Genomic DNA, 14085 nt, shown 5'->3' with positions numbered 1-14085 from the left:
TGAGTATCATGCTATCTATCTTGCAAAGCATTTAATGCAAGATGACAAATAATAACTATAATCATGAACTCAGTTCTCTTGGAAGTACTTCTGCACTATACTTTGGATTGTGATGAGGAAATCTGGCACAACTCCTCCAAGCATCCCATGGCCTAGAATTATAATTGGAAACTAACTACCTCATTGTTCCATAGCTTCCCTACAAATACAGAATTTTATGTTTCTCTCCTACTTGTTGCTTTAAAGATAATAGAATGATCCTTGGGAAATAAAGGCACAACTCAATAAAACGACAAACAACCTTTCAAAGTGAACACGATGAAAATTTTCTGATATGACTACATAAAACAGCTTGTTTTTTGCTTGAGAAGGATTACAAAACACATTGTTAAGTCTAGTAGTTTGATCCCAAATTGCCTAACAGCTGTTCAGAATGTGTAAGACAATGAAGTTTAAGTTCTAAATTTCCCTGATGTGCATATAGGACTTGACTCAACCTCAAACTGACTCACTCTGCTTCCTTAATTAAACAGTACTTCAAAACATGTTTTTCATTAAATTTTAGATTATAAATGGAACAAGTTCACTATGTGAGAAAAGCAGAAGCAAGACTCCTGGGGAGGTTAATTATCTCAACACTGTTTTATGATTTGATGTTTACAGTCTTAAATTAACACAGAACTAAAAATAGCCCCTATCTATTCATCCTAAGAAAGTAAACAGATTTTCAAATAAAAACTACAGTAGTAAGAAAAAATAATCGAAAAAAATGTATATATGCAGCCAGGCATAGTGGCTCATGCTTGCAACCCCAGCTGCTTGTGAGGTGAAGACTGGGAGGATTGGGTTGAAATCAGTCAAGGTAAAATTACTGAGACCCCCATCACAACAAATAATCCAGGTGTGATGGTTCACATCTATGATACCAGCTACATAGAAGGCATTGGTGGGAGTAATTCGCAGGACAATATCTGAAAAATAACTAAAGCAAAAAAAGGCTAACATGGTAGAGTACCTACTTAGCAAGTATCAAGCTTGAGTTCAAACCCAGTACTACTGAACTGAAAAATAAAAGTATATATGTAGTCTTCATAAGAGCATTTATTTGCAAGTACCCTGAACTTTGCAACAGTTATTTACAAACAAAATTTATTTACAGATAAAATAAAAGTTTACCCAAAAACATGGCCTTGGACTTTGAAAATTGTTTCTATTATGGACAATTTCACTTATAAAATGCGAATTATTTCTGTGTAAATGAATGTGTATTTTTTGGTTGTTTGTTTTTCTTTCTTCTTTTTTTTTTGCCAATTCTGGGGCTTGAACTCGGGGCCTAAGCACTGTCCTTGGGCTTTCTCAAGGCTAGCGTTCTACCACTTGAGTCACAGCACCAATTCCGGCTTTTTCTATGTATGTGGTATTGAGGGGTCTCTGTGTATTCTAGGCAAGCACTTTACCACTAGGCAAAACTCCCAACTATAAAATACCACCTGAAACTAAAATTTAAGGAATTAACACAAATTTTATCAAGCTCATCTAAAAAAATATACAAACCAACTTGTTGAATGGTAATTCCTTTGTTTTTATTTGTTTTCTGTTTTTGTTTATTTGTTTTGTTTTGTTAGGCTGTGGGGCTTGAACTCTTGGCCTGGGCACTGTGGTAATTCCTTTGTACAACTACTGAAAGAGAGTGAAAATATAGTTTTTTAAGAAAATATGCAAACCAAAATTGCCAGGATAAGATACCACTACAATAAAAAGGAATAAACTCTCATAGCTGTAGAAGCATGAAAGTTTGCAAAAACAATCTGGTAAATAGGAGAGAAGATTCAAAGATCACATACTGTGTGATACTATCTAGACAAAGTTCTAAACCATGTAAATATAAGAAATAAACTAGTGCCCAAGAGAGAAACATGCTAACTAGAAAAAGGCAAAGTAAACGTTCCACAGGAAAATAATTGTCCTATATTTTGACCATAGTGGTTGGCTACACAGTATATATAATTTTTTTTTTTGCCAGTCCTGGGCTTGAGCTCAGGGCCTGAGCACTGTCCTTGGACTTTCTCAAGGCTAGAACTCTACCACTTGAGCCTCAGCACCACTTCCGACTTTTTTCTATGTATGTGGTACCAAGGAATCGAACCCGGGTCTTTATGCATGCTAGGCAAGCACTTTAACCACTAGGCCAAACTCCCGGCCCCAAGTATATATAATTTTATTAAAAATCACTGACCAAAAACACTTAAAATTTGCCTGTTATTATATATAAATATCCCATAATAATAATAATAATAATAATAATATAATCAAAACAGCTTGGTACTGCAAAAGAACAGGCCTGAAGAGCAATGGAATAGAACTGAGGACCCAGATATTAAACCACAGACCTATGGCCACCTACTTTTGACAAGGGAGTCAAAAAAATAGAATGGAAGAAAGACAGCCTCTTCAATAAGTGGTGCTGGCAGAACTGGTTAAGCATCTGCAGAAAACTAAAGTTGGATCCTTCTTTGTCACCATGCACTAGAATTAACTCCAAATGAATCAAAGACCTCGAGGTAAAAGCTGACACAATGAAAACTTTACAAGAAGGAATAGGAGACACACTAGGCCTCCTTGGCACAGGTCGAAACTTTCTCAATAAGGACCAAGAAACACAACAAATCAGAGAAAAGCTGGATAAGTGGGACTGCATTAAACTGCAGAGCTTCTGTATGGCAAAGGACATACCTAGTAAATTAATTAGGACACCTACAGAATGGGAGAAGATCTTTACTAACCATACAACGGACAAAGGACTCATACCTAAAATACATCAAAAGCTCAAAAAATTGAATCACTCCAAAACTAACCTCCAAAGCAACAACCATCCCTTTAAAAGAGGGCCAAAGACTTAAAGAGAGTCTTCTCTGGAGAAGAAACAAAAATGGCCTATAGACACATGAAGAAATGCTCAACATCTCTGGTCATAAAGGAAATGCAAATCAAAACAACTCTAAGATTCCACCTCACTCCAGTTAGAATGGCCAGGATCAGGATAACGAATAATAACAGATGCTGGAGGGGATGGGCCAGGAGGGATCACTACTACACTGTTGGTGGGAGTGCAAACTCGTTCAACCACTATGGAAAGCAGTATGGCAGTTCCTCAAAAGACTAAACATAGAACTCCCCTATGACCCAGCAATTCCACTACTTGGCATTTACCCAATCCTCCAGAAACAAGGGCATACTAAATCCACTAGCACAACGATGTTCATTGCAGCACTATTTATCATAGCAAAGATATGGAACCAACCCAGTTGTCCCTCAGTTGATGAGTGGATCAACAAGATGTAGTATTTATACACAATGGAATTCTATGCTGCTGTCAGAAAGAACAACATCACCCCATTTATAAGGAAATGGCAAGACTTAGAAAAAATCATATTAAGTGAAGTAAGCCAAAATCAAAGGAACATAGGGCCAATAGTCTCCCTCATTTGTCATAATCAGTAGAAACCTTGGGCTCTCCTAGCAGAGTTTTACAATAGAACAAAATCTAGAGACATTAGGGCAAATAGTACACTAAATGTAAAGACCTCCAGGATAAGGAAACAAAAGCCATATAATGAATGACTGTTGTCCTTAATGTACTATGTTATCTCTCATCTCTTTTGCCATCCCTTGGTTATCTCATATTGTTACAATTTTTCACCTTGTTATCTGATATATTTTATATGTGCTTAATTGGTTATTTGAAATTGGATAGGGAAGGGGGGAAATCAAGATAAGTGGAGTGGGGGGGGAGGGGGGATGGAAATGGGGACCACTTGAGCCACAAAATCACTTCTGGCTTTTTCTGGGTATGTGGTACAAAGGAATTGAGCCCATGGCTCGTGCATGCTAGGCATTGCACTCTATCACTAGGCCTCACTCTGGGCCACTGGGCTTTTAATTGCAAGTACCAGAACCTGACTTATTCAATAAGGGTATTTACTGGCTCATTTTGGGATACTTCATTATTTGACAAACCTCTTCTTTCCTGGCCATCAGCCATTACAGAGCTGGTTTCTTTTGTTTCCCCCAGGGTTCTAGTCAATGGTACACAAGAAGTCTACTTGGGAATCTTGGAGGATCTTTTTTCTTTCTTCTTTTTACTTTATTTTTGGTGCCAGTCCTAGGGCTTGAACTCAGGGTTTACACTCTGTCCCTGAACTTGTTTTACTCAGAGCCAGCACATTACCACCTGAGCTATAGTTGTACTTTGGCTTTTGGGTGTTATTTTGAGCCACATGTACTTTACTGCTTGGCCTGGCTTTAAACACCAATCCTCATATCTCAGTTTTTTGAGTAACTAGGATTAAAGACATGAGCCACTGGTACCCAACCTCAAGTTTTTTCTTTTATAAAACAGTGAGCCAGGTGGCTCTTTTCTTCTCCCTCTTCCTGCCTTGAAGGTAATGCCTGGAGTTTTAGCAAGTTTCTTCTATCCTTAGAGGATAAAACAGTAATACCAGTGTGCCTAGAATGATGTCATGGAGAGATGAAGAGGAATACTGCTATTTAACCAGTTATGTTCAAAAATTAATCTTCCTGGTTCAAGCCACTTTTACATACTCTTTCTGGAAGCTGGACATACTCTTATAGATAACATAAATAAAATTAATCACATAAGTAGAAGCCCAGAGATGGTGTAGATTGCAGTGTTTCTCAAGTCAGTAGTTCCCATCAAGTTTCCTGTGATTCTCTGGGTTTTATCCTCTTTCTTTAAGTTTTTGTTTTATCTTTAGGTCAGAAGCAAAATGCAGCTGAAGTTGAGGATCTCTCACCTACATATCTCAAAGTCTAGCCTCACTTCCACTTTGGATAATGACCTCAAGAACAAATTCTCTTCAAGAATATTCAGTAAAATGATAAAATAGTGTCTCTGAGTTTGCCAACAAATATCTTTTTTTAGTTTCAGTGACCAGAATTGTGCAGGGCGCCAGTGGCTCATGCTATTCAGCTATTCATGCTATTCTAGCTGAGGATCATGGTTCAAAGCCAAATCTGGGCATGAAAATCCATGAGACTCTAATCTCCAATTAATGACCATAAAACTGGAAGTGGTGCTGTGGTTCAAGCGGTAGAGTAGTAGCCTCAACTGAAGAGCTCACAGACAGTGCCCAGGCCCAGAGTTCAAGCCCCATGACCACCACCACCACCACCACCACCACCAACAACAACAACAAAAAGATCTCATGCAGAGTTCGTCTGAGAGCAGAGTCTGTGGAGCAACCGTGGGAGTCATGGCTGGACAAGCATTTAGGAAGTTTCTTCCTCTGTTTGACCGAGTGCTGGTAGAAAGGAGTACAGCTGAAACTGCTTTATGCTTCCAGGAAAGTTTCAAGGAAAAGTATTGCAAGCCACAGTAGTGGCCATGGGATGGAGTTCTAAAGGAAAAGGTGGAGAGATTCAGCCAGTGAGTATGAAAGTGCGTGATAAAAGTTCTTCTCCCAGAATATGGAGGCACCAAAGTAGTTCTAGGTGACAAGGATTATTTCTTATTTAGGGATGGTGACATTCTTGGAAACTATGTAGAGTGAACACTTCACTGAAAGACATCGTGTGAAGTTACCCATTCCATGCAAGTTCTGAGATCTTTCATTATGTAAATAGTTCCCACATCTCCCTTTTATAATAGACTGATGTAACTAACAACAAAAATACTGTATTCTATAATGGTGCATAGTTCCTGGGAGGGAGATGGGCTTTGTTCATCAAATCCCTATGAAAGATGGACGGTACGGTCAGCTTCCCCATATGCTGAAAAGCTTTTGAGGTAGAAAAGGCTGTTCAGGACTCAGTGAGGCAGGAGTAGACACTTTGAAGAGCACAAGAATGGTTCATTATAAAAAAGGAGGTACAGGTTTAATTTCCTAAGTTATAAATATCATCTATTACTATCAAGGGTCGACTTCCAAGTTTCTGCCATAAAAGCTTAACCTATTCTTAGTATTTTTTTTTTTTGGCCAGTTGTGGGACTTGAAGTCTGGGCCTGGGCGGTGTCCCTGAGCTCTTCAGCTCAAGGCCACCGCCCTACCCCTTGAGCCACAACACCACTTCTGGTTTTCTGGTGGTTAACCGGAGATAAGAGTCTTATGAAATTTAGTGCCTGGGCCAGCTTTGAATCACAATCCTCATGTCTCAGTCTTCTGAGTAGCTAGAAACCACCATCCTGGCATCCCATTTTTAGTTTTTAATTACAAAACCATGTTGTTAGCATCATGTTATTACTAGAATTTAATGAAACGTCCTTACTGATAATTGGTGTCTTTACAAAATTTATTTCATGTATATTGTACAGTTGAATAACAAATATAAGGTGTTTAGGTCAAGTCTACTCTGCTTCCAGCTGTCTAGTAGTGTATTTTTTCATATATTTTATTGTAATTAATAGAAGGATTACATTATATTCTCCAGATAGAAGGTGCATTACTTCACATTTGTTGATGCTCTTTCTCATGTCTTGCTCCCCATTTCCCTCCCCCCTATTCCTACCCCTCATCTTGTTTTCCTCCCTTCCCTATCCGACTTCAAATAACCAAATACACATATATACAATATATCAGATAACCAGGTGAAATACTTTAACAATATGAAATAACCAAGGTAGTAGTGTATTTTTGTTGATATAAAACTAACATTTGTGGGCTGGGAGTTTGGCCTAGTGGTTAAAGTGCTTGCCTAGCATGCATGAAGGCCCAGGTTCGATTCCTTGGTACCACATACATAGAAAATAAGTCAGAAGTGGTGCTGAGGCTCAAGTGGTAGAGCTCTAACCTTGAGAAAGTCCAAGGACAATGCTCAGGCCCTGAGCTCAAGCCCAGGACTGGCAAAAAAAAAAACAAAACATTAAAAAAAAACAAAAAAAACAAAAAAAACCTAACATTTGTTTGACATATTGTTATCTGGTAACAACTTATTAAAACAATATAAACTCTGATTGGGTCACTTTGGAACTTTATGAAAGAGGAGATTCATATGTCCAAATAAACTTACGACAAATTACATTTTATTAATCATAACGAAAATGCTCATTAAGACTGCAGTGAGATACATGGACTAGCTAAAATTTAAAAGGATGGCCAATAACTAGCATTGAAATATATTGACAGTTTACACTTCCAGTAAAATGCTTTTGGGAGTATAACCTAAGTCAACCATTTAGAAAATTGACAGTATCAAAAATGAACAGTGCATAGCCTCTGAGACCCAGTGATTCTACTTCTGGGAATGACCCCCAACATTCCCAAATGCAAACAATATCCATGACGTGTGAGAACATATTTATGACAACCTCATTCATAATTATCTTAGATTGGAAACAACCCAAACTCTCATCAAAGTAATAAATAAGTAAATTGTACATTTTCATAATCCCACAGCATATGACAGTAAGAAAAGTGAGCTACTGATACCTGCCAAAATAGAGGAAGATCACACATAAGTAATATTTAAGGAAAGAAGCTCACTACAAAAAAAAGAAAAAAAAAAGAAAAACCCACTGCAAAGGGAATCCTCTGTGATGCTGAGATTCCAGAACAGGAAAAACTCACTTATAACTGAGAGATCAAAATGGTGGTGGAACTGGGTTTAGAAATTAGAGCAGTGGGAACCTTCAGGGGGTATGGCAATGTTCAATTATAGATCTGGGTAAGGACCATGTATATATATATATACACACATAAAAGTAAATGAACTGAGCATTGAAGGTTAGTGATCATACATTATTGTTTTTTTGCCTCAAAAATATATTTTAAAATTAGACATGTTTAAGATAATGAGATATGACAGATCCTTACTGTAAATTATTCATTACTATTTTGTGGTTGTTATTTGACTGGTGATAATACTGAACTTAGATTCATTTAGTGGCTATATTGTGAGAAGTGTGAACCACCAGCATAAGAGGCCTTTTATGAAGATAATTTTAGTACTGTCTTGTTCAGTTCTGTCTTATTGTGGCTTTGAGGCAGGGTAGGCTAGGGGCAAAGTGGCATGGGAAACAAACCAAGCCCAAATCAGGAGCTAGGATGGTAAAATTAAATACCAAATATTAAGGACCGAACACATGTTTTTCTTCCAGCTTGCCTTTCCCCACTAGTTTTGATGTATAGTAGAGAAATAGCTTCTCTACAGTTCCCCTGACCTTGTTCAAGTAATGTGCTCAGGAAGTTACTGAATGCCAAGAACAAAAATTCTTTTGATAACAATGATTATAAAAATTACAACAAACAAGTGCCCCTGACACCAGATCTTTTGATTGGTAAGATCATTCCAATCTATTCTTGGGTGATAAAAGTCAAAACATTGAGGCCATGGGAACGAGGGCGGCTAGTCGATTATTCCAACCAGTGTCGTAGGACCCACTGGCAGCCCATGAGGCCGTGTGGCTTTACTGAAGGTCAAGGTCCTCGTCATGTGGCCCTGTGAGGGGAGGAAAACCATTCTGTCCAACTTTCTGACTGAATCTCCAGGCATCACCAAATACAACCCAACTCAAGGAGTGAGAATCCTGGAATTCAAAAATCCAAATGTGAACAGCAACAATAAAGGCATGGAGTGTGAGTTCCAGCTCTGGGACTATAGTGGTGGCCTGAAGTTTAAGTCCTGCTGGCCAACCCTGATGAAGCCCTGATGAAGGGGTGGTTATGTTCTGTGGACATCCCAAGTCACTGAAGGAGATCAAGGATGTGGAATTGCTGCTTTGTGCCTCAGCAGTTCCTCCAGGATGTCCCATGTCTGCTCATTGTGCACCACAAACCTGTCTCTGGAGGGGACACAGGGAACCTGGCTTTGGTATCACCCTTAACCAAGATGAAGCTAGTACTTTCTTATCTTTTCTTTTCTTTTTTTTTTTTTTTGCCAGTCCTGGGCTTGAGCTCAGTGCCTGAGCCCTATCCTTGGACTTTTTCAAGGCTAGAGCTCTACCACTTGAGCCTCAGCACCATTTCCAGCTTTTTTTTTTTTTTTTTTCCTATGTATGTGGTACCGAGGAATCGAAGCCGGTCTTCGTGCATGCTAGGCAAGCACTCTACCACTAGGCCAAACTCCCGGCCTGTACTATCTTATCTTGAGGAGGACCTGAAGAGATCCAGATGGAATTTGTAAAATATTTAAAAAGCATCATCAGTTCTGTGTCTGAGAGCAGAGATGGGGAAGAGATGTTAACTTTTACCACCTCCTGATAAAATCCACTTCTTCCCTGTGCAGAACTGAGTTCTCATGCTCGGAGGGACCTGTGCTTCCTTCTCCCCACCTTGTACCTTCTGTAGAGAATTTGTATCTTCTAGAAGGTTCCCAGCCAGGGACAGACCCACAACACTCTGGTCTCAAGTGTGGTTGAATTGAGAAGAATGCTATCACAAATTCTGAGTTCCTGACATGAGACTTTTCTGAAGACCTAAAAATTCAGGAGCTATTTTCCCTTCACATTTTTCAGACTGTAAAAACTGGAATTGTGCTGGGCAAGGTGGCTCACGCCTGTAATCCTAGCTACTCAAGAGGCTGAGATCTGAGGATTGTAGTTCAAAGCCAGCCTGGGCACTAAAGAACATGAGACTCTTGTCTCCAATTAATCAACAGAAAATGGGAAGTGGGGCCATAGCTCATGGGTAGGGCAGTAGCCTTGAGATGAAGATCTCAGGGACACCACTCAGGCCCAGAGTTCAAGCCCCATGACCCACCAAAACGACAACAAAAACAAACCTGTGGAATTGTAACTACCATAATCCAAAGACACAGCAGCTGTTGAGTCCATGTGTGTTTGTGTGGATGTGACTTTTCCCCAATATGACAGAGGGGCTTGAATTCAGGTTTTCATTCTCTTTTATCCTTTATTTTGGTGCCAGTCCTGGGGCTTGAACTCAGGGCCAGGGCACTAGGCTCTGTCCCTGAGTTTCTTTTTTTTTATATATTTTTTATTGTAATTAATAAAAGGGTTACATGATATTTGCCATATAGAAGGTGCATTAATTCACATACATTGATACCCTTTCACATGTCTTGGTATCCTTTACCTCCCCCTCCTGCCCCCTTCCCCCCCCCCCCCCCCCCCCGTCTTGGTTTTCCCCCCTTCCCTATCAAATTTCAAATAATCAAATACAAATAAATTCAATATATCAGATAACAAAGTGAGGTACTGTAACAATATGAGATACCCAAGGGACAGCAAAGGAGATGAGAAATAACATAGTACATTAAGGACAACAATCATTCGTTATATGGCTTTTGTTTCAATATCCTGGAGGTCCTTTCAATTAGCTTCATACTATATGGCCTTATGTATCAAGGTTTTGCTCTGTTGCAGATCTCTGCTAGTAGAGCCCAAGATTTCTACTGGTTATGACAAATGAGGGAAACCATTGAGCCTAAGTTCCTTTGAGTCTGGCTTACTTCGCTTAATATGATTTTTTCTAAGTCTTTCCATTTCCTAACAAATGGGTTTATGTCGTTTTTTTCTGACAGCAGCATAGAATTCCATTGTGTACAAATACCACAACTTGTTGATCCACTCATCAACTGAGGGACATCTAGGTTGGTTCCATATCTTTGCTATGGTGAATAGTGCTGCAATGAACATTGTTGTGTTAGTGGATTTAGTATGCCCTAGATTCTGGATGGTTGGGTAAATGCCAAGTAGTGGAATTGCTGGGTCATAGGGGAGTTCTATGTTTAGCCTTTTGAGGCACTGCTATACTGCTTTCCATAGTGGTTGAATGAGTTTGCACTCCCACCAACAGTGTAGTAGTGATCCCTCCTGGCCACATCCCCTCCAGCATCTATTATTATTCGTTTTCCTGCTCCTGGCCATTCTAACTGGAGTGAGATGGAATCTTAGAGTTGTTTTGATTTGCATTTCTTTTATGACCAGAGATGTTGAGCATTTCTTCATGTGTCTATAGGCCATTTTTGTTTTTTCTTCAGAGAAGACTCTCTTTAAATCTTTGGCCCATTTTGGCCCTGAGTTTCTTCTGCTCAGCACTTACCACTGGAGCCACAGCACCACTTTTGTCTTTTTCTATTTATGTGGTACTGAGTAATTAAACCCAGGGCTTCATGCATGCTAGGCAAGCGCTCTACCACTAAACCACATTCCCAGCCCACTTTTGCTTATCTTTTTGTACTCAAGTCTGGCCCACTACAACTTGAACCATAGCTCAACTTCCAGTCTTTTGCTGATTAACTGGAGATAAGAGGCTCATGGACTTTCCTACCTGGGCTTGCTTTGAACCACAAGATCTCAGCCTCCCGAGTAGTTAGGATTACAGCCCAGAGCTGCTGATGTTGGGCTGTGATTTTTTTTTTTCTTTTTTCAGAACTAGGGATTGAACTCAAGGTTTTGTACTTGGTCAGGCTGGTGCTCTATCTGTGCGCCATGTCTTCAGTCTCAGATGTGATTTTTATTTGATTCATTTAATAAATCCCAACTGATTGAGTGCTTACTTTACAAGAGCGCCTGACTGTTCTAGTTGCCAAGCACATATGGCATGATGAAATTTTAAAAATTACTATGTTCATTGAATTTCCATTGAGATTTGTCAAAAAAAAGTCAAACATTGAAACAACAAAATGATGGGAAATAGCCAGGTGTCTAAACAAAGAAATTGGAAGAAAATTGTAGCTAACTTACTTTAGAGAACATAAACAGCGCTGAGGTAAGAACTATCTGCTGCTTCTATACCTACACTAGAAGCAGTAGGAATATATTTTCCTCTTAATTCTTCTTACTGTTGTGTGTATCATATTTGCATACTAAAATATTGAAAGTCTCTTATCTTTTCTTCACCTTCTTCAGGTGACTGAGTTTCTCCCTTTACCAAAAAACTCCTCAGGGCACAATGACTCAGGCCTTTTATCTTGACTGCTTGGGAAGCAGAGGCTTGAGAATGAGGTTTGAGGCCATATCTGGGTCAGGAAAGGAGAATTCAAGGTATTGAAACTCAACTAAAATCCGGACATGGTGCTGCTCGCTTGTTATCTCAAGCTACAGGAGCTGGATGCTGTGGAGTATACCTATTATCCTAGTGATGTGGGGAAGCACAAATAGAAGGATTCCCAACCCCGTCCAGCCTCAGCATAAAGTGATACTCTATTTTGAAAGTAACTAAGACAAAAGGGAGCTGGTGGTGTGCACCTGCCTTGCACACAAGCTTGAGACCTTGAATTCAAACCTTAGTACCTCTCAAAAGCAGAGCAATACAAAAAAATGACTACTACTCTCATAATTAACTTCTTTGCTTTTCTGTAGTGCCTGTCAATCAGCACTACTAGACAAGAGAGAGGCTCTTGTTTCTTACCCCCCCCCCTTTTTTTAGTATCTTGGTAGTATTGAGTATTTTGGAGTTTTTTTTCTATTAAACATAGAATAAAAATACAAATTTAGTAAATGTTATTATACATTGTTTTGTTTTCTTATTTAAAACTTTTAAGTCTGGGGCGGGGAGCTTGGCCTAGTGGTAGAGTGCTTGCCTAGCATGCATGAAGACCCGGGTTAGATTGCTCGGTACCACATACATAGAAAAAAAAAAGCCAGAAGTGGTGCTGAGGCTCAAGTGGTAGAGTGCTAGCTCAGGCCCTGAGCTCAAGCCCAGGACAGGCAAAACAAACAAACAAAAAAAACTTTAAGTCTGATATAATAGCCTAGGCTTTTAATCTCACCATTTGGGAGATGGAAGCAAGAAAATCTCAGTTCAAGAACTAGGAAGAGGTACATTGCAAATCTGGGGCCAGCTGGATTATATAGGGTGATTCTGCCTCTTAAAAGTTCAGGACTGGGGATGTAGTTCAGTGGTAAAACAACATTGCTAATCATATACAAGGCCGAAAATTTTATTTCTAGCACTGCCAAAATTAACTTAAAAAGCCCCACAGATTTTGGTATCACTCTTTATGTTGAGTGATTTGATTTTGAACTAGTTTCCTGCCTCAGACTCCCTGATAATGGGGTTCTTGTTATATACCACCATGTTCAGCTAATTGTATTTATTTTTGCATGTGAAATAAGTAGTCTTAAGTCTACTGGCATTGTTATCTAACTCATCTCTGTTTTTTTATCATTAACATTTTCTTTATTTTTTAAATTGTATTTTATTGTCGGGATAATGTATAGAGGGGTTACAGTTACATTTGTCAGGTAATGGATACATTACTTCTCGAACCTTGATACCCCTTCTCATATTTTTGTCCCCCTGTCCTTCCAGCTACCATCTCCTAATCATCTTGTTTTCCCCCATCTCTGTATTTTTATTTGCAAGACTAAAATTCTGTTCTATTAAACAAAACTTGTTTTTTTTTGCACCTCTAAACCACCATTTTGTTTCCCTGTCCATGACTACAACAGTTACCCCAAGAAAGGTGAATTAGATCCTATTTGCCCTTTTGTGCCTGGTCTATTTTGCTTAACACATTGTCTTTCAGATACGTGTTATAACATATGCCAGAATTTCCTTTACAAAATGGCTGCTAACATTTCATTGTATCTATGTGCCACATTTTGTTTATCCTAATTTACTGTTAAAGAGAACTTTTGTTTACTCATAATACCTGTTGATTTTTTCCCCATAATTTCGTTTAGGACAGTGTTTTTGAACACTTCTGCTTTCCTTCTAGCTCTCTCAATTTACTCAACTCCTGATTTCCTAGATACCTTGGAAATGAAATAATTGGTAGTTGGAGAAAATGTAAATCTTATCTCCATTTTCTTTTCTCTCACCAATCCTCCAATAGCTCTTGTTCTCCCATAAGCAATCAGGCAAATAAATAGAGAAGAGTTCTTGACTTTTGCTTGGTTGAGATAGAGTAATGTTTTTCCCTGAGTGTTCTCTTCTAGAACAGAGAATAGCTGCTGAAACTTAATTACTTCATAATGCTATATTTTTTCCTATAGAAAATATTTCTGTTGGTATAGTCATAAAGCAATCCATTGTCAGGCTTTTGTGTTTTTTCTCAAGGCCTCATGCTCTGCCGCAGCACCACTTCAGGCTTTTTTCTATGTATATGGTACCAAGGAATTGATCCTGGGTCTTTGTGCATGCCAGGCAAGCATTCTACCACTAG

The 14085-nt window shown here is 39.0% G+C and overlaps 1 protein-coding gene and 2 pseudogenes across 1 annotated transcript in view; all 3 read left to right on the top strand.

Moving 5' to 3' along the window:
- The window catches only part of Trank1 (tetratricopeptide repeat and ankyrin repeat containing 1), a 107498-nt gene that overhangs the window by 10023 nt on the left and 83390 nt on the right, over positions 1-14085 (top strand). The gene's annotated exons all lie outside the window — the stretch shown is intronic.
- LOC150050075 (10 kDa heat shock protein, mitochondrial pseudogene) lies at positions 5274-5570 on the top strand (annotated as a pseudogene).
- Positions 5762-9215, top strand: LOC150050074 (intraflagellar transport protein 22 homolog pseudogene; annotated as a pseudogene).

This window comes from Megascapheus bottae, chromosome 18 (genome assembly GCF_031878675.1).
Source record: "Megascapheus bottae isolate mThoBot1 chromosome 18, mThoBot2.hap1, whole genome shotgun sequence".
Classification (NCBI taxonomy): Eukaryota; Metazoa; Chordata; class Mammalia; order Rodentia; family Geomyidae; genus Megascapheus; species Megascapheus bottae.
The sequence above is the reverse complement of the archived record's forward strand: the minus strand, read 5'-3'. Positions and strand labels throughout refer to the sequence as shown.